The 24,487-nt window shown below is 42.3% G+C and overlaps 1 protein-coding gene across 2 annotated transcripts in view; it reads left to right on the top strand.

The window, feature by feature from the left end:
• Nucleotides 1-6,816: 6,816 nt before the first annotated feature.
• LPAR1 (lysophosphatidic acid receptor 1) overlaps nucleotides 6,817-24,487 on the top strand; it is a 68,635-nt gene continuing 50,964 nt past the window's right edge. The window contains exon 1 of one of the 2 annotated variants that reach the window (XM_036403657.2): nucleotides 6,817-6,972. The gene's annotated coding sequence lies outside the window, so the exon portion shown is untranslated. Of the gene's footprint in view, nucleotides 6,973-18,053; nucleotides 18,134-24,487 lie in introns of those variants that run through there. The other variant, XM_036403658.2, reaches the window with a different exon arrangement.

Here is a 24,487-nt window from a genome sequence, read left to right as displayed (position 1 = left end):
AGGGAGGGTTGACATGAGAATTTCCCCCTGCCACCTGACCTCTGCTTCTTTCTTGCTGTGGCCCTGCCCCAAAAAGCAGTATGAGAGATAACTAATCTCTACCAATACCATCAGGGGTTCGAAGGAGCTGGGGGAGCAGAGGAAGCAGAGGAGCCCCAGAGAAGAGAAGAACTTGCTTCCAAGGGTCTTGTGAGCAGTCTGCATCCACACTTGTCTACTTCCATTTTTTCCCTCCTGTTTGTTCTTCATTGTTTTTTGGGTTTTTATTCATTTTACTCTAAGTTTAGCTTTCTTAATAAGTGCAACACAAATGAATTGAAATGGAAGTAAAATGAGAGACCTGGGGTCACTTCTGATACTAGGGATTGGAGTCTTTCCAGCCTCTCAAAAACAGGTGTATAGCAAAAGCCCTGCTCTGACAGAAATCCTTTACTCACTGCTATATTCTAATATTCTAGATTTTTTTTTCTTTATGCCTTTTGGTCTGTTCAGACATGAGGATCAGTGATGAGCCACAAAGGATAGAAATATGTTTGTCACCTAACTACAACAGGCCTTTTTGTGACAAAAAGTGTCTGCAGAGCCACAGTGAAGATAGAGCCAGTGTTGGAGTAGAGTATTGAAGTGGAGGGAAAGTTTACAGAGGAGCTGTGTAAGCCAGAAAAATTAAACTTCCTGTGGTAACATACACATGAAGTGGGCTCCTAGACTGTTCATTAATTAAGCTTGGAGACCGGAAAGATTATTGCAATAGGAATTATGTTTAATAAGGAGGCATCTGCTCGGGAGGAAAAGTGTATTTCCTAGTGCCTGACATTGTTCCTGTATTTGCACATATCTGGAAGGAATTTCTCCCTACATACCTACAGCTATGATTTTCTTTTGTCCTACATATCCATCACAGGATAACCCTGTTGACTATAATGGAGTGTCACCTGGAATGCATTTTCCTGTGCCTTGGAAGAAAGAATATATTGTGCATGGATCGTGCATACATTATTTAAATTGAAGAACTACGAAAAACAGCATGAAATGTATTCATCAGCTTGACTGACAGAGGTGTTGCACACCTGCAGGTCAGTGGAAAGTGGGGACAGAGGCATCTCCTCTTTTGCATTCTGAGGAATTCTGAGGTTAGTGAAGGTTTTTAATGGTGGTGCAATCAAATCATTATAAGCAAAAAGCTACAAAATCAAATTCAGAACAATGAATGCATCAGTTCATTAATGGAACAGTTCCAGCCATCTGGTATTCATATGTTCTACACTGGGGCTGCTATTGTGCAGACATAAATGACCCAATCTTACCTTCCAGCAAGAGCTTTCATTAACTAAATATATCCAAATTCTTTATTGTTCAGCTAGTATTACAGGTCCTATCCTGTGTTTTGGAAAGGCTGGGTTTTGGGGTATTTTGTTCAGTTTTGGTCAGTTAAATCTTCAGTCCCACACTATTTCCTCTTTGAGTTTGTGTGTGTGTTACCCATCTCATTGTGGACATGGCAACTCTTGGAAAACTTTTAGTGACTTCTGCTGCTGAAGCTCTAGAAAAGACAGAAGGGGTCAATTATTATTTCAGTAAAAATAAAAACATTAAGAAACTAGTAAGAAATACTGTCTCTTGAAGGAAAAATTCTAATGTAGCACTGAGTTTTTCACTTGGCATTATTTACTTTTTCAAATGATAGCTCCAGCAGCTTTTCAAAGCCCACAGAATCCCAGAATGGGTAAGATTGGAAAGAACCACAGCAGGTCATGTGGTGCAACCTCTTTGGTCAAGGAGAGTCATCCCAGAGCACATAACATGGGATTGTGTCCAGACACTTCTTGAATATCTCCAGTGAAGGAGAGCCCACAACTTCTCTGAACAGGTTGCTTCAGTTCTCAGTCAGCTACAGAGTAAAGAAATTCTTCATGTTCAGGTGGAAATTCCTGAGCAACAGTTTCTGTACATTGCCTCTTGTCCTAGTCCTTGGTACCACTGGCACCACCAAGAAGAGCCTGGCTCCCTCCTCTTGGCACTGTGCCTTCAGATATTTATAGATGTTGAAGAGGTCCCCTCTCAGTTGTCAGTCCTTGAGGCTGAACAGGCCCAGCTCCCTCATCATTTCCTTGTACAAGAGATGTTCCAGCCCCGTTGTTGTCCTCTGGACAACATTCCAGGAGCTCCATATAAGACCTGGCATTTAACCAGACCAAACTGGTGTGCAAAGTTATATACAGTACAGAGGCATGGCACTCAATTTATTGGTGTAAAAATATCATCCAGTTCAAAATGAAAGGGCACAGACAGGATAAATTACGGATTTTAGATGCTGTCTATTGACTAAGGATCGCTGTTGGAGTAGGATTTTATATTCATTGGACCTTGAGTTATAGCCAAAGGGGCAGGTGCTGGAGCAATGGACCCAACAACTGCTGCTGCACTTGCTGAAGGTAAAGCTTTCCTTGTTTTCCCTGTATCTGCATTTGCCTCCTCATTAGAAGAGGGATTTCAGCCATTTTGTGGCAGACCAGAGCCTTGTGCTTGATGAAAAGACAAATCAGAACATTCATTATCTAGTCATCCCTTAACACCCTACAAACAAAGATTTTTTCAACAGCTTGGAAAGAGAAGGCCAAATGAGTAGCAGTGTTCAGGCAGCATAAATGAAGAGCTCCTCTGAAACAGCAGTGGTGACTCAGCCCCAGGCTCCAACACAGGAGTTCCATAGAGCTGAAGAACACGTGGAGGTGTCAATGCTGCAGCCATCCCATGGGAGATGCCTGCCCAGCCTCCCCCCAGCTTCCCTCCATGGAGCCTGCAGCCATCCCTGAGCCCATGCTTACCACAAAGCCAAAGCTCTTCCTCATTGTCTCGCCTCCCTTACCACAGTGGAACGACAACCAACAGCTTCCTGGCCTCCCATCCAGGAGCCTCCTGGCACCCTTCTGCCCCCATGCATGACCCAGACAAACCCCATATATGCTTCACACAGCCATCAGCTCTCTTTGATGCATCTCATGGCACGTGATCCATAAGACTCCTAAGAGTAACACAGAGGTTTATGGTTCTCTATGAGTTGTTACTGGATCACTCACTAATGCACTGAACTCCTTTGCATCTCTGGCCATAACTACCTGAAGCATCTTGCAAACCCTAGTCCAGTCATCTCAAGGCAACATGGATGATGAAAGTGCCAGGACAAACCCAAACCTTCTTTCACGAAGAGCCCTGAGCCCTGGTCACTTGGACAGACACTGCTCTTATTTCTTGTGCAGGCATTGTCTAAACAGCCTGATCTGACCTAGATTTTGCCAGAGAGGCTATGACAATCAATCACCTCCTCTGCTTTTGTGGCTATATTCCTAATCCTCAACATGCTCAGGCACCTATGGGCATCCATTTTTCCTTCAATCCTGGCCTTGCAATCCTGCTGTTAGGGGTTGGGCATGGGCAGAAATCCATGAAGAGCCAAAGCTTGGCTTCCAGGAGCACTATGATCACATTCACTTTTCAGCAATCTGCTACTCTTCAGAAGGATTAGGATATCCTCAGGTCTGGATAACAGGAGGCTGAACTGGGGAGAGACAGAGTTTCCATGGAAAAAGCTGCTCTTTTGCCTTGAGACTTAGAGGTTTTAGAGGAGTTTGTGGCTCATAGAATGTCATGCACTGCTGTTGCATCATAGCAGCAGCTCCGAGGAGACTGAACCAAGGCAGAAGCACTGCCACAGAACAAAGATGACATGGATAGGAATGCTTTCTTTCTGTGAGACTTCTGATGTGTCTGAAGTATCTCTGGAAAACAGCATGTTTTCTAACTGTAGGTAATATCATTTGCTCAGTTTTCTAGCTCTAGGTAATGTTATTTCCTCTTCATCCTGTTCTGAACAGAGATCCCCAGCATGTGAGCATTGCGCTTCAGAGAGTATGTACATAACAAATGAGCAAAAAGTCAAACTCCAGAGAGTGCTTTATTCTTTGTGAATTGTTGGAGCTGTTCTTTGTAATGTACACATGCTTTAGCAATCTGGGACTCCCACAAATGGTGGGACTGTAAAAAACAAAAGCTGATCAATAAAAAGTGACTATACTGTTCAAGTGTCTAGTTATTCCTATCTCAGATAGAGCTGAAGCATGCCATTTTTTTTCCACAGGAATTAGTAGTGATCTCATCAAATGTTTCGTTCAAAGCACTGAAAATTGCACTGAAAATTTCAGCACATTTCCAATCCAAAATGAAATTATCCACTGCTACCCACACCAGAGTATGCTGCATAGAGAAGTGACAGAGTGAAGAGAGATCTCAAGTGTAAATTCACAGAATTTTTTTTAAATTAAAAAGACCAGAGGTACTTTCCAGGCCCAGACCAAAGAGGAATTAGATGTTTAACTTTTCTGGGTTTGTATGACTAATCTTGCAGCCACTCAATTGAAACTTTATGAATGCTGAGAATGAAATATAAGTATATCAATGTCTGCACATGTTAAGCATACTTATGATTTGAATCAATTCACTAAATTGAGCACATGGAACTTACATGGTTTGTTCTGGAAACAGAAGTTTTTCCAGACTGAAGGATGTGAAAACTACTTCCCTATCTAATGCAATTCAGTACATCTGTGTGTGATTACATAAACACGTCTCAGACCACAGAGCAACACAGCCAAGTCTCATAGCAGTTACATTCATTAAACATCAGACCACGTGATCTTCCCTGGACCTTCAATATTTGCCTGTTTGTAAGATTTACTGAATATTCCCTATATCTTCTATTTAGACCAAGAGTGGCTGACTGAGAATTAATGATATTATCCTTGAATAAACGACAAGTCAATGTTTCAGGGCTGAGCAAGCATGCCTGAAGTCACTAACAGAAAACAAAATAACTGAAAGAACATTGCTGCTTTAACTACATCAGTTCACTTGAACTGGACTCAAAAATAGTTTTCTATAAAATGTTTGCAATCATTTTACCTTCATGAAATTCCATCTCATGCTCATTTTCCCATGAGCTCGGGATGCTATTTTCTGCTATTTTCTTTCAGGGGTCAGTAGCTAGAGTTGCTGCAGAGGACATCCTAACCAGCACTTTTTGAGTAACCATAGGGATGCTAAACAGTGGTGATTTCCAATGTGCAGATGTAGTAGCTCTTAGCAGCAAGTACTGTCCTACTGAAAAAGACTCCTGCATGCCTGAGGTTGTAAGTCCCACCCACAGAGATGTAAATCTTGTCAGATTACCCTTTGCTCGAAGCTTTGATTGCTTTCAAGTTAATCTTGGCTCTTATAGTGGTATCTGGGCAACTGGCTGAGGACAGAACAGATTCTGTAGACATGTACAGCCAGTTTGTGTCCCAAAAAGATGAGTCAATCTGGTTTATAATGAAGCTACAGCAGATACACTGCCACAAGACTGGAATAATCAATTCTGCATTCTGAAGATCTGCTTTCTAATCAGTGACTCATGTATGTCATCCCTTTTCTGCCATCAGGAGAGGACACATGCAGTTTAAGCACATTGTTTCATGACTGGAGTTGTCCAGCCCAGATGTGGCCTGTGCATAGGTGAGAAAACTACTAAAACCTGTCACCATAATTGGTGTATAGAGGCTAAACAATCTATTAGAGCTTGTAATAGAACATGCTTTTTGGTCACCTCTTGCAAACACTTGGTAGCTTGCTTTGAACAGGTAGAAGATGAAATCTAGCACATTCCAAAGTTAATAGCCTGCTGAGTACTTAACAAAACTTTTCAGCATGTTCAAGTCTAGTTTCAGAGCAAAATTACAATGCTGAGTACAAAAACAAGGTCTGTGTGGTGACAACTTCCTACAGAGAAAGCATCTCCCCAGCCATGACAGCAAGAGACCTGCTCTCACTGGTGCCAAAACCTTTGTTAATAACCATACCTGTGGTGCAGCAGATATTGCCAGTAGCTATAGCAGACAGTGTCATCACTTTGTTGATGCCACACAAGCAAACATCAGAGAATTGTCTCTGCTGCTTTCTGGTTCCTTAAGAAATACGAGTGCTTTTAGTGGTCTTGGTGCTTCATGATAGGCTTTTGTGCTGCTGGAGGCACTGATGGCTTGCATAGCTGTAGGTAACCTCCCTAGAAATCTCACTACAGGGGTTAGAAATGCTTAGCCATTTCAGCTACTGAACTCTAAGTGTTGTGCAACATTTGCCTTTTCACTTGATGAAAGTACATGCAAAAGTGGCCTCTAGAATGAATAAATCCAATGAAATCTGGCTATTGCACACTAAAAACTTATGGAGGGCAGGAGGTGAGGAAGAAGAAGAAATTTGAACCTGGTTTTGTATAATAAAATAGTTCTTCTAATCTGGAAAAGTATCTGTTGTGCAACCCTGTCCCTTTCCAAGGACGAGTGCTTGGTGAACCTGTAAATTGACTATTCCTTGACTGGGGCTCCCAAACGCCTCTTGACCACATCGGCAGGAGACTCGAAAGTTTCACAGGACGAGAACTGTGGCTGTTCCAGAAACACCTGCATTCCACCGCCGCGCAGCCCCAACCCCACCGCACGTGCCCGAGGCAGCCTCCGCGGCCGTCGCGGAGCGAGTGCGCAGGCCGGGCACGCGTGAGCTCCGCGGGCCGGGCGGGGCGGGCACACCTGGGCCCCGCCCGCGGAGGCGCGCAGGCGGAGCGGGGGCGGAGGGAGGCCGTCCCGTCCCGTCCCGTCCCGTCCCGTCCCGTCCCGTCCCGTCCCCTCCCCTCCCCTCCCCTCTCCGTCCCGTCCCGTCCCGTCCCGTCCCTCTCCGCTCCGCTCCGCTCCGCTCTCCTCTGCTCTGTCCCGTCCCTCCCCGTCCCTCTCCGCTCTCCTCTGCTCTGTCCCGTCCCTCCCCGTCCCACCCCTCATTCCTCCCTCCTTCTCTCCCCTCCTCCCTCCCTCCCTGCCTCCCTCTGTGTGCGCCGGCGGCGGCGGCGCCGCGCTCCCTCCAGCCGCGCCCGCGCAGCCCCCGCAGGTAAGCGCAGCGCGGCGCGGCGCGGCGGGCCCGGGGGCGGAGCGGGGCGGGGGGTCCCACCATTCTCGCCCGCGGAAAGGTGCCCACTTCCCATTCCCCGAGGGCTCTGTGCCCACGGCGCTCTTCGCCTGCTCTCTTTGCCTGTTTCGCTCGTGTTTCCGAACCTGCTCCCGTCCCGCGGCGCGCAGTGGCGTGCCGGGCGGCGCGACTTGTCGGGGTGCTCTCCGGCGAAGGGCTCCTGCGGGGTGGGCTCGAATGAGTTCGAGGCGTCGGGTCAGGCTGCTATTCCTGCTGGGCTAGCGTCTCCGGGGCTGGCGTGGAATAAGTGATGGGCACTTGTTTGATTAAGGAACACTAACAGGACTTACTTAGGGGCTGCCCTCATATTTTTATATTTTTCTTTTTTTCCTTTTTTTTTTTTTTTCCTTTCCTTTCGTCCCCCCTTCCACCCCGAAATCTCTTTGGATTTATTTATACAAAATTAAGGCAGTGGAAAAAGTCCTAGATAAAAAATGGTTGCCACCTCTCTCTCCTGACTTCAGTCCTTCGGACGAAGAGCCTGCTCAAGTCCGATGGGAGTAGTGTCTGTGTATCCATGATGTTTACAAAGGTAAAGGACGGGGAGAAGATGAATGACAAGCACAAGGGTGTGATTTATTAGAGAAAGACCGGGAGCGGGGGGGAGCAGGAGGGAAGCTAGAGGACAAAAGCCGTTAGCAAACTGAAGTGAGAAGACAGAGGTGGAACCAGAGGGACCAAGTTTTTTCCTCTCACTTCTTTCCTATGTTCTTTTAAAATAGCTCCACAGTGGGAACGATACCTGCTTCCTATGGAAATATGTGCAAAGTTTTCATTATCACAGAAATGTTGGAATGTCTAAATTTCATTTTCTTGGGGATATCTCTGTGAAACAAACTCACACCTTCACAGATTGCAGTTGTCTGTGAATGTTAGAAGCTGCCTAAATCCCCCCTTTCTTCTTTTTTTTTTTCCCCATCCTTATTTGCTCCAGGTTTAGGTTGGTTTTCTGTGCATTTTTTTCTTAATTGTTGTTGTTTGCTTGTTTGGTTGGGTTTTTGTTTGGTTGGGGTTTTTTTGAAGTTTCAAGGCAAAATAACTTGGGGGAGACCCTGAAGGCAACTTGTTTTCTCGAAGTGTGGGGGAATTGTTTTAGCAATGTTTAGCAAAATTGTTTTAGCAGCAATGCTTTTGCTGCCAAGAACTGCTGCAACTCTTATCTTTTCAAAGAAAGTTTTTGCATGCTAGTTCAGGTTTGCAGTGTTGTACCATTTGGTCTAAAATGAATCACTTTCAGGTCTGAGAGTCATGTTTCAATTTGGCGGCCAGGGCTGTGTGCCGTGCAGCCTGTTACTCTTGTGTGAGGATGGCTATACAGCAGCACTAAAATAATATTTCTGGCAATTTCAGCAGTGGACTGAAGCAATACTGTTTGTGCACAGGCGTAAGTGAAGCTCTGCCCTGCAGCTTGCTATTACTGGCTCTAGGCGTGCCGCGTGTTTTTCCTTAACTGATATGGGCTCGGACTTACAAAGCAACTTGATAGGCCTGTGTTTTACTGTTGTTTTTATTAAATATTAACCACACAAAATTAAATGCTGTTCTGCTCCAGAATAGCTTGACTCTGTCTCATCCTGTACAATTGTTCATGAATGGTGATTGTTTTCCTTTTTCTACGGCAAATAACTAAGGAAATGTTTCTTAGGAATACTGGGAAGCACTGCTGCATGATCAGTGTGGAGCTGTCTCTATCACTCCCTATTACAGACTGCAGTAGTTAGACCCTTGGCTGTTATAAACCTTGTTCTGAGAACTTAGCAGTAGCGGTGCTGGTTGAAGAGAGGAAAACATTGGCTGGTGTCTGCTTTCTCTTCCTTTGCTCTTCAAAACAAATATTGAGGGTCAAAAGGTTAAACAGCTTTTGAGATGAACCACATGGAAAATGCAAAATTAAAGTAATGCTACACTGCATACCCAGCTTTAATATGTGAACTCCACGTGTGAGTAACGGACAATCTTATCACTGTGAGCAAAAATACTTTATGGTCATGTGGTTTTAATCAGTAGCTCTGGAAGATAGTAGCTAAAATATAACTCCTTCTTTGCTTAAAAATGGGAAAAAATAAAAATCTGACTTTAACTTGGTCTTATAGTGTTACACAGTTAAACTATTTGGGGAATCCAGGAGAGGTTGATGAAGAAAGTGCTTTGCTCTGCTTTGTACTTGCATGGGATTCACTTTGATATCACTGTGATGAGCTCTTAATAACACGTTAATGAATAGTTTGCTGTTTCTCAGTGGCCTATCCATATTGAGCTTGCTCTGTCTCATATTCAGAGGTTTAAATTAAAAGGCAAGTAATTCTTCTGAGCACTTTATTCCTTTGGGAGACCACCAAAGGAATACTCCCTTTGAATACCCAGCAGTTTGAGCACTCTTAGAGGTGAGCTGCCTTCTCCAGATGTCAGAAGAGCTGGCTTTGAGCACCTCTAGGTGGTGACCTGCCAGCACTTACTGAGCACTCTTGCTGTGTATCTGGTTTTTTGTATCATATGGATGCAGAGAAAATTGAATGCAGCTCTTTTGCCATCAGGGCTGAGTGGGGAACCCTTCAGAGGCCATTACTTATGGTCTTGGTAATGCTCAAGGATATGTGGAAGAATTTGAGAGTGGTAACCAGTACTGTATGGCAATTGTCCTTTTCACTGCTATTTCCCTCACAAAATTAGAATTTGCTACACAAATGCCATTTCCTCCCTTTCAGAAAGAAAAGTGCATGTAATTTAAGGGACACTTAAATTCAGCTTAAATCCATCTAAGTGGGATATTTGAAGAGCTCCTGCTACACATAAAGCCAAGAGAAAGATGCATTCAACTGTTTTACTGAAAGAAGAATAGAGCAATCAATATTTGATCCTTCCAGCATCTTTAGTTACTGGATTAGTTCTTTATATGTTGTGCATTTCACTACTTCATCTTTCACAATGGGCTGTATTATTTTTTCTGTCACTTTAGTAGGGTGAAAAGAAACCCAACTTTTGAGAAAAGAAAGTGTGTCTTTTCTTTTTCCATCTTCCCATGTCCTTTTCTTTAAGATTGCTTTCAGTTTAGGTATATGGTCCTCATTTGTTGCCTTAGGAGTTTTGATAATTTGAAGGGAGAACACTGCTCTCCAGAAATGTTTGATCATGAGGGACTTGAGGCAGTAGTGGCTTCAGCTGGCAGGGGTTATGTAGCATCTGATGTGTTTTTGACTTTTCCAGATGTCACAAGGTGATACCGTAGAGATGTGGCACTCCTCAGCAGTGCTGCATGAGGGCTGAACTTACACACTTCATGTTTTCTCCCCTGTGTTTTTCTTCATAGCTAAAGCAGAAGCTTAAGACTTCATCCATGGCCCATAAATGTCAATGGCAAAATCTGTAGTGGCACTGAATTACTTTGGATCATGTGCAAGGCTGATGGGTTGCTTTGACAGAAATACAAAAGTATTCCCAGGGCAGAAGAAAGTTCTGTCAAGGAAATGAGAGCTGCTGTTCTACTTACATGTCAGGGAACTTGAATTTTGGTTTTCTCCGTTTATGTTTTCAAGCTTAGATTTTAACATGTAGAAGCATTGCCTGTGCTTTCTTGCACTTTCATAGATGTATTGATATATGTGATGGTGAACATCTGAATGTCTGGTACCTTGGTTTGATTTTTGTTGAAAGTAGGGGAGAATTCTAAGAAGGGCCTGTCTTTGTGTACCCAGACCTCTCCTTCTCATCTCCATTGGTGTTTCTTGACTGCCTGACACACTTTCTGTACTCCCAAGCTGATTAACAGCACACCTGGCTTGCAAAATCTTGGTAATTGCTTGGATGAATGTTGCATTCTAGGGTCAATTTTCATTTTTAAATGGCTGGTGTCTCTAATTGTTGAAATACTGTTTCTATTTGTACAACATTGAGCAACCAGAAAAGAAAAGGGCTTATGTGCTCGTGCTGGTTTGGGTAGTATATGTGTGTCCCCATCTCACATGGCAACTCAGGTGACCGTGGTATTTCTCTTATAAACTCTTGACAAACACCTTTGAGGTTGTTAAGGCATTGTATTTCTCTACAGAGGAACAATAGCCTAGCTTGGATTAGTGCAAAGTGTCCAGAATTTCCCGATAGGCACAGCCTGGAATAGTTTGTGGATCATGTTTTTTTCAGTCCTGTCCTGATTTCCTACTGGATCTGGGTCCTTCTTGACCCAGATACTGTAGGCAGTTAGGTTAGTGCACTTAAAGAGGAGAGCACTGGTGCCTTTTCCTCAGAATAAAGATGTATTTCTTCTTAAAAAGAAAGTGAATCTTCTCCCTTTGCTTCTGGCAGGCAAAAGCAGCCACAGACTTGCGGGGCTGCTGTGGTTCAAGGCATCTGGGTAAGGCATGCCTGCCCCTGCCAGCAGCACAGCCAGAGAGGGGGAGCCACATCCCTCCTCCTCAAGCCACTCCCAGGATAAATAGCCTGGACAGGGTTCTGGCCTGGGGTGTGTGCAGAGTGTTTTGCTTTCCAAGTGCCTTGAAGATTTGTGCTCCTGCACTCTTTGATGGATAATGGCCTGGCTGCTGGGGAAACAGGAGCAAAGGGTTGTGCCTTACTGTTTCCCACTCATGCATTGCAATGTGGTCTGCTGCTGAAATGATGGTAGGCAGTGTGGATCAGTGGCACAAGAAATGCCTTCAGTTGCAGAAGTGGGGAGGCTGGATCTCTTTTAGAAGGAAAAGTATTTTGGGAGTACAGATACTATGATGCAGAGAACTATATGTAGACTTCTGTGCCAACTGAATTACCTTTATTTTAGACTTACTTAACTTGAGAGGAATTGGAACTACCTTTTTTTTTTTTTTGGCTTCCATGTGATATACTCTAGATAAAATTCAGAGGTCCTCTTATTTTCTTTTTAAAAATACAAAGGTGATAAATATGAGAGACCAATATTATCTCTCTGGTTTTGCTTCTTAGTGTGACTAAGAGGCAAACACCTCCTGAAGTAGATTTTTGAAACTGCTGAAAAAAAAGTCTGCGAGTTTGATAGTCACATATGATAATTCTTAGTTCAGTGTGGGCCTCATGTTGCCAAATTACAAACCATTCTGGCTTTTCTGTAGGAATTTACATGCCACAGTGACCTTTGGAGTAGGATGAATTTAACAGGCACTAAATGCAATACATCCATTTCTTTGCCAGCTAGAAAATGTATTGCATATTGCAGTGCTTGCAGGAGCAAGCCTGAAAGCATTGGATTGACATCAAAGGCAAGATCTTTCTGTACAGAATGCTGGAGATTGTGAGAGGGGTAAAAATCTGGCAAAGGAAATGCATACTGTTTTTCATTGCAAGCCCCTTTCCCTCCCTCCTCCATCTTTTTAGGGTGTGTATGGCAGATATGAAATGGTGCTGGTACATTATTTATGGGAGCAGAAGTTTTCCTTAGAAGTATTTTTGCCATTTGAGGAGGATTGTTTTCATCCTCCTCACCCAAAATATAGCTAAAATAGTATCCATTTTTTATTTAGAAGAAGTTAGCTACAGCAATAAATGTTGGATGAGTATTGAATGTTTGCAGCATAGAGAAATTTGTATCTTCTTTGAGTAAGTGGGTGATTATTTAATAGCAGTGAGCTGAACATGAGCTCTAGCAAAGACTTACTGGAATCCAAGCAGAGAAGAGAGATGCTGTACAGGTCACACCTGTTTTTAAGGTGGTAATACTTCAGGTTGGTGTTTGTAGGAAAGGAGAAAGGCTGATAAACTCTCAAGCTTTCATAGCTACACAGCTTTTGAGTGTGGCAAGTGTTGTTTTGTCTACTCTGAAGGGGTTTTGATAAAGGGACTGTAGTTGCTGGATTTCATTAAGTGTTTAGTCTTTGATAGTGCAGTCTGTTTCTGACCTGTTGTGGTTGTCAGATCTGCCAAACAATGTCCTTGAGCTGCTGCTGGTGACAGGGCAAGGGAGCTGGGATGGTATTGCAGAGCTGCAATGTGAGAAGGACAGCCAGCCTCACCCAGCCAGGATGTGGGTGTCAGGGTGGGTGTCACGCCTCACACAGCCAGGGTGCTTGTGCAGAAGAAAACTCAAGTTTGCTTGCTGCTCAATTCTGAATCAGCGTTGCTGGTGTCAAGTGAGGTGGAAGGGCTGAAGGAGGGGTGGAAGGCTCTGGGGGTGCCACCAGTGCAACATTCACTGTCCCTTCAGCTCAAAGCACAGAAACCCAGGGGGTGTTGAGCACCCCTACCTTCCTGCTGCTTTGGATCAAGGACAAACAAATTGTCAGTCGCACCTGCTGCTGCTGCCAGCTGGATGGCTGGTGGCAGAACACCTCGGGGGAGGAGTTCAGGTTAGTACCTCAAGCCAGTGGCAGTGTCAGGAAAAGGTCACCTTGCCCCTAGATGTTGCCTTGCACTGGGAGGGACTGTGGTGGTCGTTATTGTGGTCTGTTTTTTTTTGGTTTGTGTGTCTACCTTAGGTGTTCACTGACTCTCCTGGTGGGATCTGTTTTCTCATGGCTACTGTGGTTTTTTTTACAATCTCTTACTGCAACAGTTGTGTCGCTTCTTGGGCCCTGGAGCTTTCAAGGTTTTGTGGTTGTGTTACTATTTTCACAGTTACTTGTAACCAAATATGAAGTAGCAAAGGGTGGCAGTGTGTATGTGTGCCTGACTCCAGACACTTCCGAGCTCTTTCATTGATACTCCAGCTAATATAAGTCAATTGTGTGCTTTTGTGCATAATTGAGTTGTTGTTTCAATGCCTATTGTGATAGGTGTGTTTTCAGTGATTGTCTGTAGGGACTGGATCAGTATTTCAGTGATTGTAGGGACTGGATCAGTATTTTACAAGATATGTACAGTCCTCATATGAGTTGCAGTGGAAGGGGTTTCATGTGGTTGTGAAGCTGTAATGTAGAATGTAAAGTGGAAATTTGGCTACCTTGCCTAAGGTTGTGCTTATAGGAGTAAACTTCATAGCGTGTTTCTGTACTTGCATGCTAACTTTGAATATATAAAACTAATTATTGAAGTAAAAAGCACTTGGGAAATTGGGAGGGGAATGTTAGATACAGAAGCATAAATTCAGACTGATAATGGTCAGTTTGTCAATCCCAAAGGAGAGTAAAGTGCAGCAAGGTCTGTATTGCTACTCTGTTGCAAGTCAGTGACTATTGCACTTGGAAGGTGTCTTTGCAAAAGTGTACACAGCCCTGCTAAAGTGTTGTATGTTGTACTGGCAAATTATTAGTACAAGAGAATAACCTGAACATTTCCTGCATCCATCTGAGAATGTCTACAGGAATTTCTGTCTTGTCAGGATGAATCAGCCAGCTAGTAAGAGCATGATGTCCTGTGTGCCTCAGTGACACTGGGATGTACTAGGAGTGGTGTTTGAGCATATGTTAACCATCCATGTAAGCATTAGATTTGGTAGAGGAGCAAAGACTGGGCTATCAGTGAAGAAGTCATTGGGATTTTCAGCTGTGGCTCCCTGTTTGTTGTTCCATTCCTGCAGACACAAGTCCAATGCATCAATAGGTCATTGCCCCTTCATTCCTCTTGCCAAGGAAATGGAATTCCCAAATTGTTTTCCTGAGATACTGCAGCAGGACAAACAACTTCAGGGAAATGGATGTGTGGATAGGTACCCAGCATTCAAGGAGTATCATCCTGAATGTGACTTGTACTTGAAATGTCTATATTATAAATGTCTATTGAGTTTGTTGGTCTTTCTGTCTTTCCTTTTCCTTTCTATCCCACCCAAAGATGTGTCATATGTGGAGAGCAATTCTGTGGAAATGAGCCACGTATCTTTGAGCTGCCCTGGGCATGGTTTCTGCATAGGGCTTTGAGAGCTAGCAACATTTCAGGATTGTTTTGCTCCTCCTAAATATTTTGATGGAACTGCTGAAAACTTTACCTCAGAGCAGTGTATTTCCCTGTACAGAAACCTTGCAAAAAAAAGAAGACTTTTCTGAATTATTGTTTGCACCCCTAGTGTTTTAGCTTTCTTGTTTACAGTAGTTACAGTGTCCTATTTCCATGCTAGTGGGACTGGAAACTGACTGAGACTTCAGGGTATTATTATAATCAGAACAATCCTGCTATTAATGAATGAATTAAAAATGGGTCTTTAGAATTATTCAATTTTGCAAAGAGTTTATAGGAATAGCATAGGTTAATGCCTGCTTCTCCAAGAAGTACAGTGTGTTTTTGTTTCCTGCCGTGGATTGCCTAAGTTTCACATGCAAAAGCATCCTAGGAGGTTCAGCCTAGAGGAAAAAAATTCAGTGGGAGATGTGCAAGCTGATGACAATCTGATGACAGGAGGGAATTATAAGATTTTAGAAAACATAAATGTCTTAAAAATAATGTGCCTGAGCAAAGGCTTATGCCATGGTCCTGCATATTTCCATCCCCAACATCTCTTCCACAAAGTTTCTTGCCATCAGTTGCACAGATTTTTATGACCAACTTCTGTTTGAGAGACTTGCTTACAGCTTTTTCAGTTCTTCTTTCTAAATTGTTCCTAATATGCTATAAATATTAGGAGGGGATCTCTGTGGGGATCTTTGGTGTAATTTTTGTGTGAAAACAGTTACTTTTTCCCCCAGAAGAGCGGCACAAAAGTGCGGGAAGAGCTTTGGCAAAGAAGCCACACTGTGCTCCTTTGTGCTTCATGTGAGAAAGGGGGGAGGGAAATACTGAGTTTTCTTGGAGCTCCCAAGATGAGGTAACATTTCCTAATTGGTAGGAAACCCGAACGTGCACTCGCCATGCATCTGCCTCTTGCAATTGCTCCAGTAGTCATTCTGTGCTCTGTGTATTTCTCTGACTGTTCCTCTTGTGGTTTGATTAACTTTCTTCCCAAGACCCTGCAAGTGTCATCTCCTGCTTGTATTAGCTGTGTCTCCACTAGAGGGGGGTGCCAGTGTTGCTGCAGTGGGAAATTTTGAGGATTTGGTAAGTTACGGTGCTTTACTCTTCCTTCTCACCTGGCAGTGTTGCCTGTTGGGTTAAGTGGAGTATTCTTGGAAGAAGGCTGCTGCAAGACTGAAGGCAGCAGCTGACTAAGTAGTAGATATTGGGCTTCTCCAAAACACTGTACTGGCAGCATGCCATAGTGCATTTTTGTATAGAATTATAGAAGGATTTGGGTTGGAAGGGACCTTAATGGTCAGGTAGGTCCCAGGCCCCTGCCACAGATAGGAACACTTTCCACTAGACCAGGTTGCTCAAAGACCTGTGCAGCATAACCTTGAACAGTTCCAGGGATTGAGGTATCCACAGCTTCTCTGGGCAGCCTGTTCCCGTGTCTCATTACTCTCACACTAAATAATTTATTCCAAATATTAATTTATGCATACCCTCTTTCTTGGTCAATTACCCCCTGTCCTATCACTACATACCCTTGTCCCTTTCCAGCTTTTTTGGTGAGCCCTCTTTAGGTACTGGAAGGTGCTATAAGAACCTTGACTTCTCCAGGCTGAACAACCCCACTCTCTCAGCATGTCTTCATAAGAGAGGTGCTTCAGCCTTCTCATCATTTCTATGGTCCTCTCTGAACTTGCTCTTTCTTCTGTTAAGAGATCCAGAGCTGGATGCAGCACTCCAGGCAGGATCTCCTGAGAGGGGAGTATAAGGTTGGCTGACCAAAGAGAGGCCACTCAGTACTGGGAGGCTGAAAATCAGACCCAGCATGACTAAGTGTGTCAGGGATGAGAGTAGCTGTGCATGGGCCTCTGGCGTTGGTGTCATGGACACAGCTGGTGTGTGCAATTGTGGCATGCCTAAAAAGTCTGGTTTGTGGGTGGATTTCAGTACGTTCTCCTTTTGTGGCCTGGATCCCTTGAACTTCTTAGTTTATTTGTGTGGTCACAAAAAAAGTCTTAGTGGTTCCCAAGTAATGCTTTATGGCTTATGCTTTTGTTACAAAACTGTCTGAAGCAGGCTTTGAAGTGTGCATTGTTTAAAGTTTGTACCCATGCTAATGTGCACCAAGATCCAATGGAAGAGCTGGAGGCAAACTACTAGTTAGTTCTTATTTTCTTTTTCCTTTAAGAATAATCCATTGATATTCAGTTGTGCTTTTGTCCAATAGGATTGGGTTTTTTGCATTTCTTACTCTTTAACAAAGATGCAAAAGGAGTTTATCTAAAAAGTGGTGAGACAGACTAGATAGTGCTCGGACACTAACATTTCGGTCATCATATGTGTTAGAAAATAGGATTTTTTGGTTTTGTTCTGTTTTTACATCAACTCCATTCTGCCTCCTGGCTTTCTATTTTCACTTGAATTTGTGGCATCTCCCAAATATTCTGATTGAATATTTGTTGTTTCTGTTGGGCATTGTATATATTGAGGACTTAGTCAGAGAAGCAAAATAATCACTGAAGTATGGTGTGAATTTACAACAGCCTACTTAATTCATGTGACCTCTTGCAAGCACTAAGAGCCTGTCTGCTAAACACAACTCAGAGCTAATCCAAGTCAATTTTTAAAGTGAATTAGTCAAGCTGTGAGCTAATCCTCTGTGTTTACCTGCTTGTTCAGATAGCCAGAAGCCTAAGTTGCTTTAAACTTCACTTGATAATGGAAAGGGGAAGGGTCAGAGGAAAGGTGATGAAGTCTTGGTGTTTTCTTCGTATCTCTCCCTTCAGGGCATATTTCAATTGTGCTTTACATTTATAAATCTTGAATTCATAGAATGATCAGCATAAGCTACCCAAGGCCAAAACCCAGTACTCTGCTGCAGTTCTCTACTAAGCATCCCTGACAGAGCCTGCTGCTGCTCCCAGGGTATTTTGCAAAGTCTGTTACTTCTTGATCATCCATAACAACTATTCCACAAAAAATCCGACCAGTTAAGATGGTATACTGTAAGCAGCAGGGACTATGATGCAGACTGTGAGGACTAGGAAGCCCTGTTGACCTCTGCCAAGAAATTAATAACCAGCCCCAATTTTACAGCAGGGACTCACAAATTCTGGGTGTATTGTTCTGAGGACACCAGATACTTGCATGATGGACAAGAAGTAATTCCCTTTCATTCGTCAACATCAGGATTTTTGTTGTCTTGAGCTACTGGGTTTGCTCCCCCGCCATTTTGACAAGATCAAAGGTAAGATCTTATTTCTGGGTCATTGCTGTCTATCAGATAAGTTTGTTTGTGGCCTTGGGAAAGAGCAGTGACATGAGAATAGGGAATTTAAATCCTGTCATTAAGATAATTCTTTCTTATTGTTAATTCTAAGCTCTTTCAAACTTCATTCAGGTTAACTTTGCAAAATACAGCACTGCAGAAAGTGTCTGGAGAGCAGTCAGTTGAACCAATGCAGATGTTGCATAAATATTTCTGAAGGAGCATGACTGTTATTTCTGGTTTGAGGGGTTGATAAATAGTTCCTGTGTCTGCACTGGTGGTGGCCTGAACCATGTTAAGCTATTGCCTTAGAGTCTCTAATGTTGTTGTGAGTGAGTGGAATAGTTGGCAAATTTCTGCTTCAGATAAACTAAACTAAACTCCTGTTTTTGTATCATTGGTCATGGCACATGTAGATCTATACTGAGGTGGTGCCTTTGTAATTTGGGATTTGAGGTTTGGCATGCTTAATTGTGAACTTCCTTGGCTTCAGCTTTTCCAAATTATTGTATTTTGTGGTGGTTTATTCTGCCTGAAGATTGAACATCTGTTTTGTGGATGTGGGGTTAAAAGGAAGTATTTGTTTTAAGGCTGGCCCCCCTCAAAGCTGCTTAGAGAATTGTGACACTTTGTTATCATCCAGATGTTTTTTTTTATCTAGCAAAAGGATATTGCCTGAATGTTTAAATACAAACTTGTTTCAGAAGAGTACCAGCCTTCTGCTACTTTTCTGAGTTTAAAACAAAAGGTGGAGTTTACAAATGGAGTCTCTGTTGCTGATCCATGAAGTGTTGAATTTGTTATTTCTTCTTGGAAAAAATATTAAAATTCTTTTTAGAAGTTTTTTAGGAGATTAAGTTCTTGTGCTTTTTCTGCTGAGAAGTCATAGTTTGGAGAAAAGTATCCTGATTTCTGATATAGCTAGAATCATAATCATATAATGGCTTGGAAGGGACCTTAATCATCTAGTTCCATGCCCTCTGCTATGGACAGGGGCACTTTCCCTAGACAAGGTTGCTCAAAGCCCCATCCATCCTGACCTTAAACACTTCCAGAGATGGAGCATCCACAGTTTCTATGTGCAACCTGTGCCAGTGTCTCACCACCCTCACAGGAGAGGATTTCTTCCTAATATATGACCTAAATATATGACTACGCTCTTTCAGTTGGAATCCATTCCCTCTCCTCCTGTCTCTACATGCTCTTCTAAAAAGTCCCTCTATCTTTCTTGAAGACTCTCTTCAGGTCCTTGTAGGCTGCAATTAGGTCACCCTGCAGCCTTCTCTTTTCCCAGCTGAACAATCCCAATTCCCTCAGCCTTTTCCTATAGGAGAGGTACTCCATCCCTCTCAACATCTCCTCTGGACAGAGTCTATCAGGTCCATGTCCTTCCTGTGCTAGGAACCCCAAAGCTGGATGCAGGGTTCCAGGTGGAGCAGAATCCCCTCCCTCCCCTGCTGCCCACACTGCTTTGGATGCAGCCCAGGACACATTTGGGTTTCTGGGCTGGGAGTGCCCATGGCTGGGTCATGTCCAGCCTCTCACCCAGGAGCACCCCCCAGTCCTGCTCACAGGGCTGCTCTCCATTCGTTCATCCCCCAGCCTGTGCTGATATTGGGAGTGTCCTGACCCAGGTGCAGCACCTGTTCTTGGTCTTGTTAAACCTCATGAGATTCCCATGACCCCACTTCTCAAACTTTTCCGGGTCCCTCTGGATGATATCTATCTGCAAATTTGCTGAGGGTGCACTCTATCCTTCTGGCTATGTCATTAATAAAGCTGATTCAAAAGCCTTTGTCCACTGTTATCTTCTTTAATTATATTAATTAATAAGCAAAATAATAATGACAATATATTTTGAGAGAAATTCTGTCCACTACCTTTGCAATTCCAGTGCTCAGAATAATTTTAATGAGCATCTCCTTGCTCTGTCACTCTTTTTCTCCCTCTCTTTTTATTTTTTTTTCTTTCTAATAACAGAAGAGACAGAAGAGGACAAAAGCATGCACCATACTTTCTTTTATACACACATGTGCACATAGTGCTGGCAACAGTTAATAATGTATCTTAGATTATGAGCTATCTATGGTTACTTTGAACTTTTCTGCCTCTTCATTAACTAGTTCAAATTTCATGTCTGTCAGTAGAAATAAACAATTTCAAAAGAGTTTCAGAAACTGTTTTGAAATTACTTCTTTTAGGAGTACTTGGTACTATAGATGTCAATATGATGAAAGTGTATATTTTGAAAATACAGTCACATGACAGCAACTTCATTGTGGTTGTGCTATGAGAGACCATCCATATTGTAGTGACTTGTTTTCATAAGCCTAAGCAGGCATTATTCTCCTGGAGTTGGTGTCTAGCTGTATTTTTCCTGTTTATTTTCTTGTGATTCTGGAAGTTTAAAGTAGTGAGATAATGTTGAAATCAGATGATTGCATGAATTATCACTCTGGAATCTTCCTAGTTCTTTAAGTCTCTTTTACTTGAAATGCAAAAATTAAAAATTCACTTTCAGGAATATCTTCCTGTTCTGGTATTTACCAATTAAAAAAAAACACTGTGGAGCTGCTTCTTCATTTCTTGAAGATGGTGCTTTAAAGCAATTTTTGTATGTCTGTGTGTTTGGTGTGATTATTTTTACACTGACCTGTTCATTGTGTTGAAGAAGCTCCTAATACTTCCCAAGAGATGTGCATCTACCAGCCAGCATCCCTTGCATTAAGGCAGATGCTTACTTTTCCCCCAGGGAGTGGGAAGAGGTTCTCCAGCCTTAATGAGTGGCAAAGGAACAATCATCTCTAAGCAATTCCTAACAAGCAAACACTTATGGAAGTCATTAGGAGAAGCTAGATAATGACTGAAATAGTTCTAGGGGTGCTGGATAGTAATGGGAAGGCAGACTGATGTGTTGGCTTTAAAGGGCAAACTGCAGGAAAATGAGAAAACTGAGGAAGCCATACAGAACTATTTTTGAGTTCTCACACAGTTCTGCTTTTCAGAGAAGTACGAGGCTTCAATATAAGATGAGGTATCATTCTGGGTTGAAAAAACAGCAACAAAATGCTCCCCAAGAGATGGGTGTGGAATAGATACAATATGGAAATAATCAGGAAGGGAGGTTTAGCAAGTGAGAGAATTGCACATAATGGTGCAAACTGACCTAGGTCAGGGAAGTATGGAAAGGATTCTGGAAAAGGACAACTTCATAAAATAAGTGAAAGTTTTGTCTGACTGCGAATGAGAATAAGTGCCTCAATCTGCAGCAGAGAAAAAGGTATCCTGTGTTCAGCAAGGAAAAGGCATATGATTCAGTTTTTGGGAGCACAGTCATGGCAGTTCTAGCAAAAAAAAGTTTAGATGTTACACTCCTAATTTTCTATTGTCTCATTTCCTGGATTTTGGTTAATTTCTCTTCATCAGTATGCAGAAAAAATTGGCTAATCTGCAGGATTGGCCTGCTGCTGATGTGAATCCAGTTTGTATCATTACTGGAATGACTTAGGGTGAATGTGTTCATGACTTCATATGTTACAATGCCATATCCTATGGGTTTGTCCTTTCAAAGGATGCTTTCTGTCACTTAATAAAATGTGACATTTTATTTTCCCTCCAAAAACCCCAAAATAACAAAATACACAATACTAAGACAAAAACAATTCCTGAAAGAATTAACATCTTGTAATTTTGGGAATAATCTACTCACTTAAGATCATCTGGATGTCCTTTCTGGGGCGGGACCTCAGAGCACATAGAGGAGAAGGGTAGACATGTGTAGTTTAATTACAGACTCTTGAGCTGTCTGCCCTTTGGTGGAACCCCTGTCGTGACTGTGGTCAGTCTGCTTTTGTCATCCTCAGAAGGGGTATGAGGCAAATTAGAGTGGCATATGGAAAAGATTACCCTGCAAGGTAAAGGCTTGAGGATATTGTTCTATCTACTGGTTTGTTTGGCTATTTTCATTGAAAATCTGGGAAGAGAGGTTTCTGTCCTTTTATATATTCAGATTGCTCTTCTGCTTTTATTTGGGGATGTGGGCAGGCTCTCTAACCTTGCCCTGGTGGGGTCATTGTGAAGGTGCCTTTGCTGAACCACGTTCTTTGTGACAGCAGATGATCTCTCTGAGGGAGTGCAACTGCATGATGATACTATTTTATTGTTGTAAATTAATTCAGTGCATGATAAATTGTTAAGGTGATCGATCATCTCCCTAATCTTAGCATGGGGAAAGAGGACAGTTTCAGACCACCTTCCCTCTACAGAGTTCATGAAACTAGCTTGGTTAAGGAGGCTCCACCTGGGACATCTTTGCTGAACTTGCAGGCTCTATTCTATCATGGGAAGCCTTAGGAGCAATCTTGCAGTGCTTGTATTATTGAAGCCAGAACAATGATCTTCCCCAGATTAGCCACAGAGCTTCTATTCAAAAAGGTTTGAATGACATAATTATTTTTTTCTTGTTTGAAGCACAGACTGCACTGTGAATGCAAATGGATTCAATTTGAGAGCCTCTGTTGTAACCTTGTGTTGTGGAAGAGCCCACTGAATCTAAGGGCAGTTTTTAAAATTTGTATAGAAATAAATTTCTAGCCTCTAATCACTACTGAATTCTTCGTCTTTTTTACTTACCTAAGAAAGGCCAACAGCCGTATTTTGAAAGTAAAGACTGAGGTAATGGAAACTGGAAATCTCTTTTAGCCCCAGGAAGTTGCAAGCATCCCTGCGGCAGCTTTTAAAAAGTCTAAAAGTCTTTGAGGTGTACAGTGTGATTTGGTGGAAGACAGAAGAGAAGATAGGAAACATGAGCTTCTTTTTTTTCTTTTTTTTCTGGTTAGTAATGCACTTTGGAACTTCTGCAGTTTAGTTTGATCTTTAAGTGAGCTTTCATGTACGTTTTGGTTTGGGGTTTTTTGTCAGATGCTTTTCAGGTACCTGGGCATCTTGAAGTTAAATTTTCCAAGGTGTTGTCTTGGTTTGCTGAAATAAAAGCTGAGTGCTCTGGCCAGCTGATGCTGTTTCAGTGAAGCAATCTGCAAGCTGATAGACAGCTAAACATGCTGCTGTTCTGCTTTTAATGCTGTTCATGGCTAAAGAGGTGGTTGCACTTAATATTAAGATTAATGTATGCTTTGGGTGACAAATTGCAATCAAAGCAGGCATCATACCACACAAAAGCAGATGCATTACTTATATGGAACCATAGCAGTAATAAAATCCTTGATTCTTTGTTGTATCACAGAATTACTTCCAAGACAATTGTTTAAGACACTGTCGTTCTGAAGGGGCAGCAGTGGTGTCGGCATTACCTGTTTTGACATGTTCAGTGATTAGGTTTCATCTGTAATTGGGAGAGATTTTTGTCCTGTTTTTCTGGTTGTCAAAGTCCTGAGTGCTCAGATTGCTGAAAACAAAGAAAAAGAATCCTACAAAACCACACACTCATACACAAAAAAAAAAAAAAAAAAAAAAAACACCAAAAACAGAAAAACAAGAAAAAACCAAAACAAAAAAATCCCACACACCACAATTTATTTTTTTAATGACAGTGAAACATTCAAAACACTACATTATTCTTGTTGCAGGTCTTCTTCCCTCTCCTTCCCTCCCTTTTAAGCCTCAATGATATTTTGTTTAGGCAGTTTCTGTGTTTTGTATTTATTATGCCAGTTGGAAAATGACAATTTTTAATAATTGCTCTGGGTATGTTTGTGCTCAAAAAGTACAATGCTTCATCAACAGCATGAGTTCTGTGAGCAGAAGTGGCCTGGATAGAAATTGATGCTGTTGATTCTCATTCTCAGATTGCAAGAGAAAATTCTGGTCTCTTAAACAATATCTGCAAGGAATTTAGATTTAATGTCAAAGTGAATGAACTATTGACAACTGCAAAGAAATTACTGGGTCCCTAGAGGATTCCTCCACAGAGACAGGGATTTAATGGAAAAATGTTTCTAGATATAAATTGATTTCCTGTTGTGGTTTGGGTAAATATATGCACTGTGTTTTGGGGATGAGGTATTATTTATATAAGCATCTTTTATTCTGTGTAATTATTGCCTGTCTTTGGTGCATATGTAAGAGCTTTTGCCCCTATATAGCATGCTAGTCCAACAGCAGCATGAAAAATTCACCTTGTTTCCTGTGAGTATCTCAGTTTCTTCTGCAGAAGTGAACAAATAAGCTCAGTTTTGTTGTAACTTCAGTCTGTCTTTGATCTTTAGTCTTAAATTTAAAAATCTGGCAAATTTCTTAGGGTTTATTGTAACTTTTGTTAATTTTGTAAGTTTTTGTAACTAATACCAAAAGTATCCCACTTTTAATGCTGGGAAA

The sequence above is a fragment of the Molothrus ater genome, chromosome Z, assembly GCF_012460135.2.
Source record: "Molothrus ater isolate BHLD 08-10-18 breed brown headed cowbird chromosome Z, BPBGC_Mater_1.1, whole genome shotgun sequence".
Taxonomy (NCBI): Eukaryota; Metazoa; Chordata; class Aves; order Passeriformes; family Icteridae; genus Molothrus; species Molothrus ater.
This window is presented reverse-complemented; position numbering and strand designations above follow the sequence as displayed.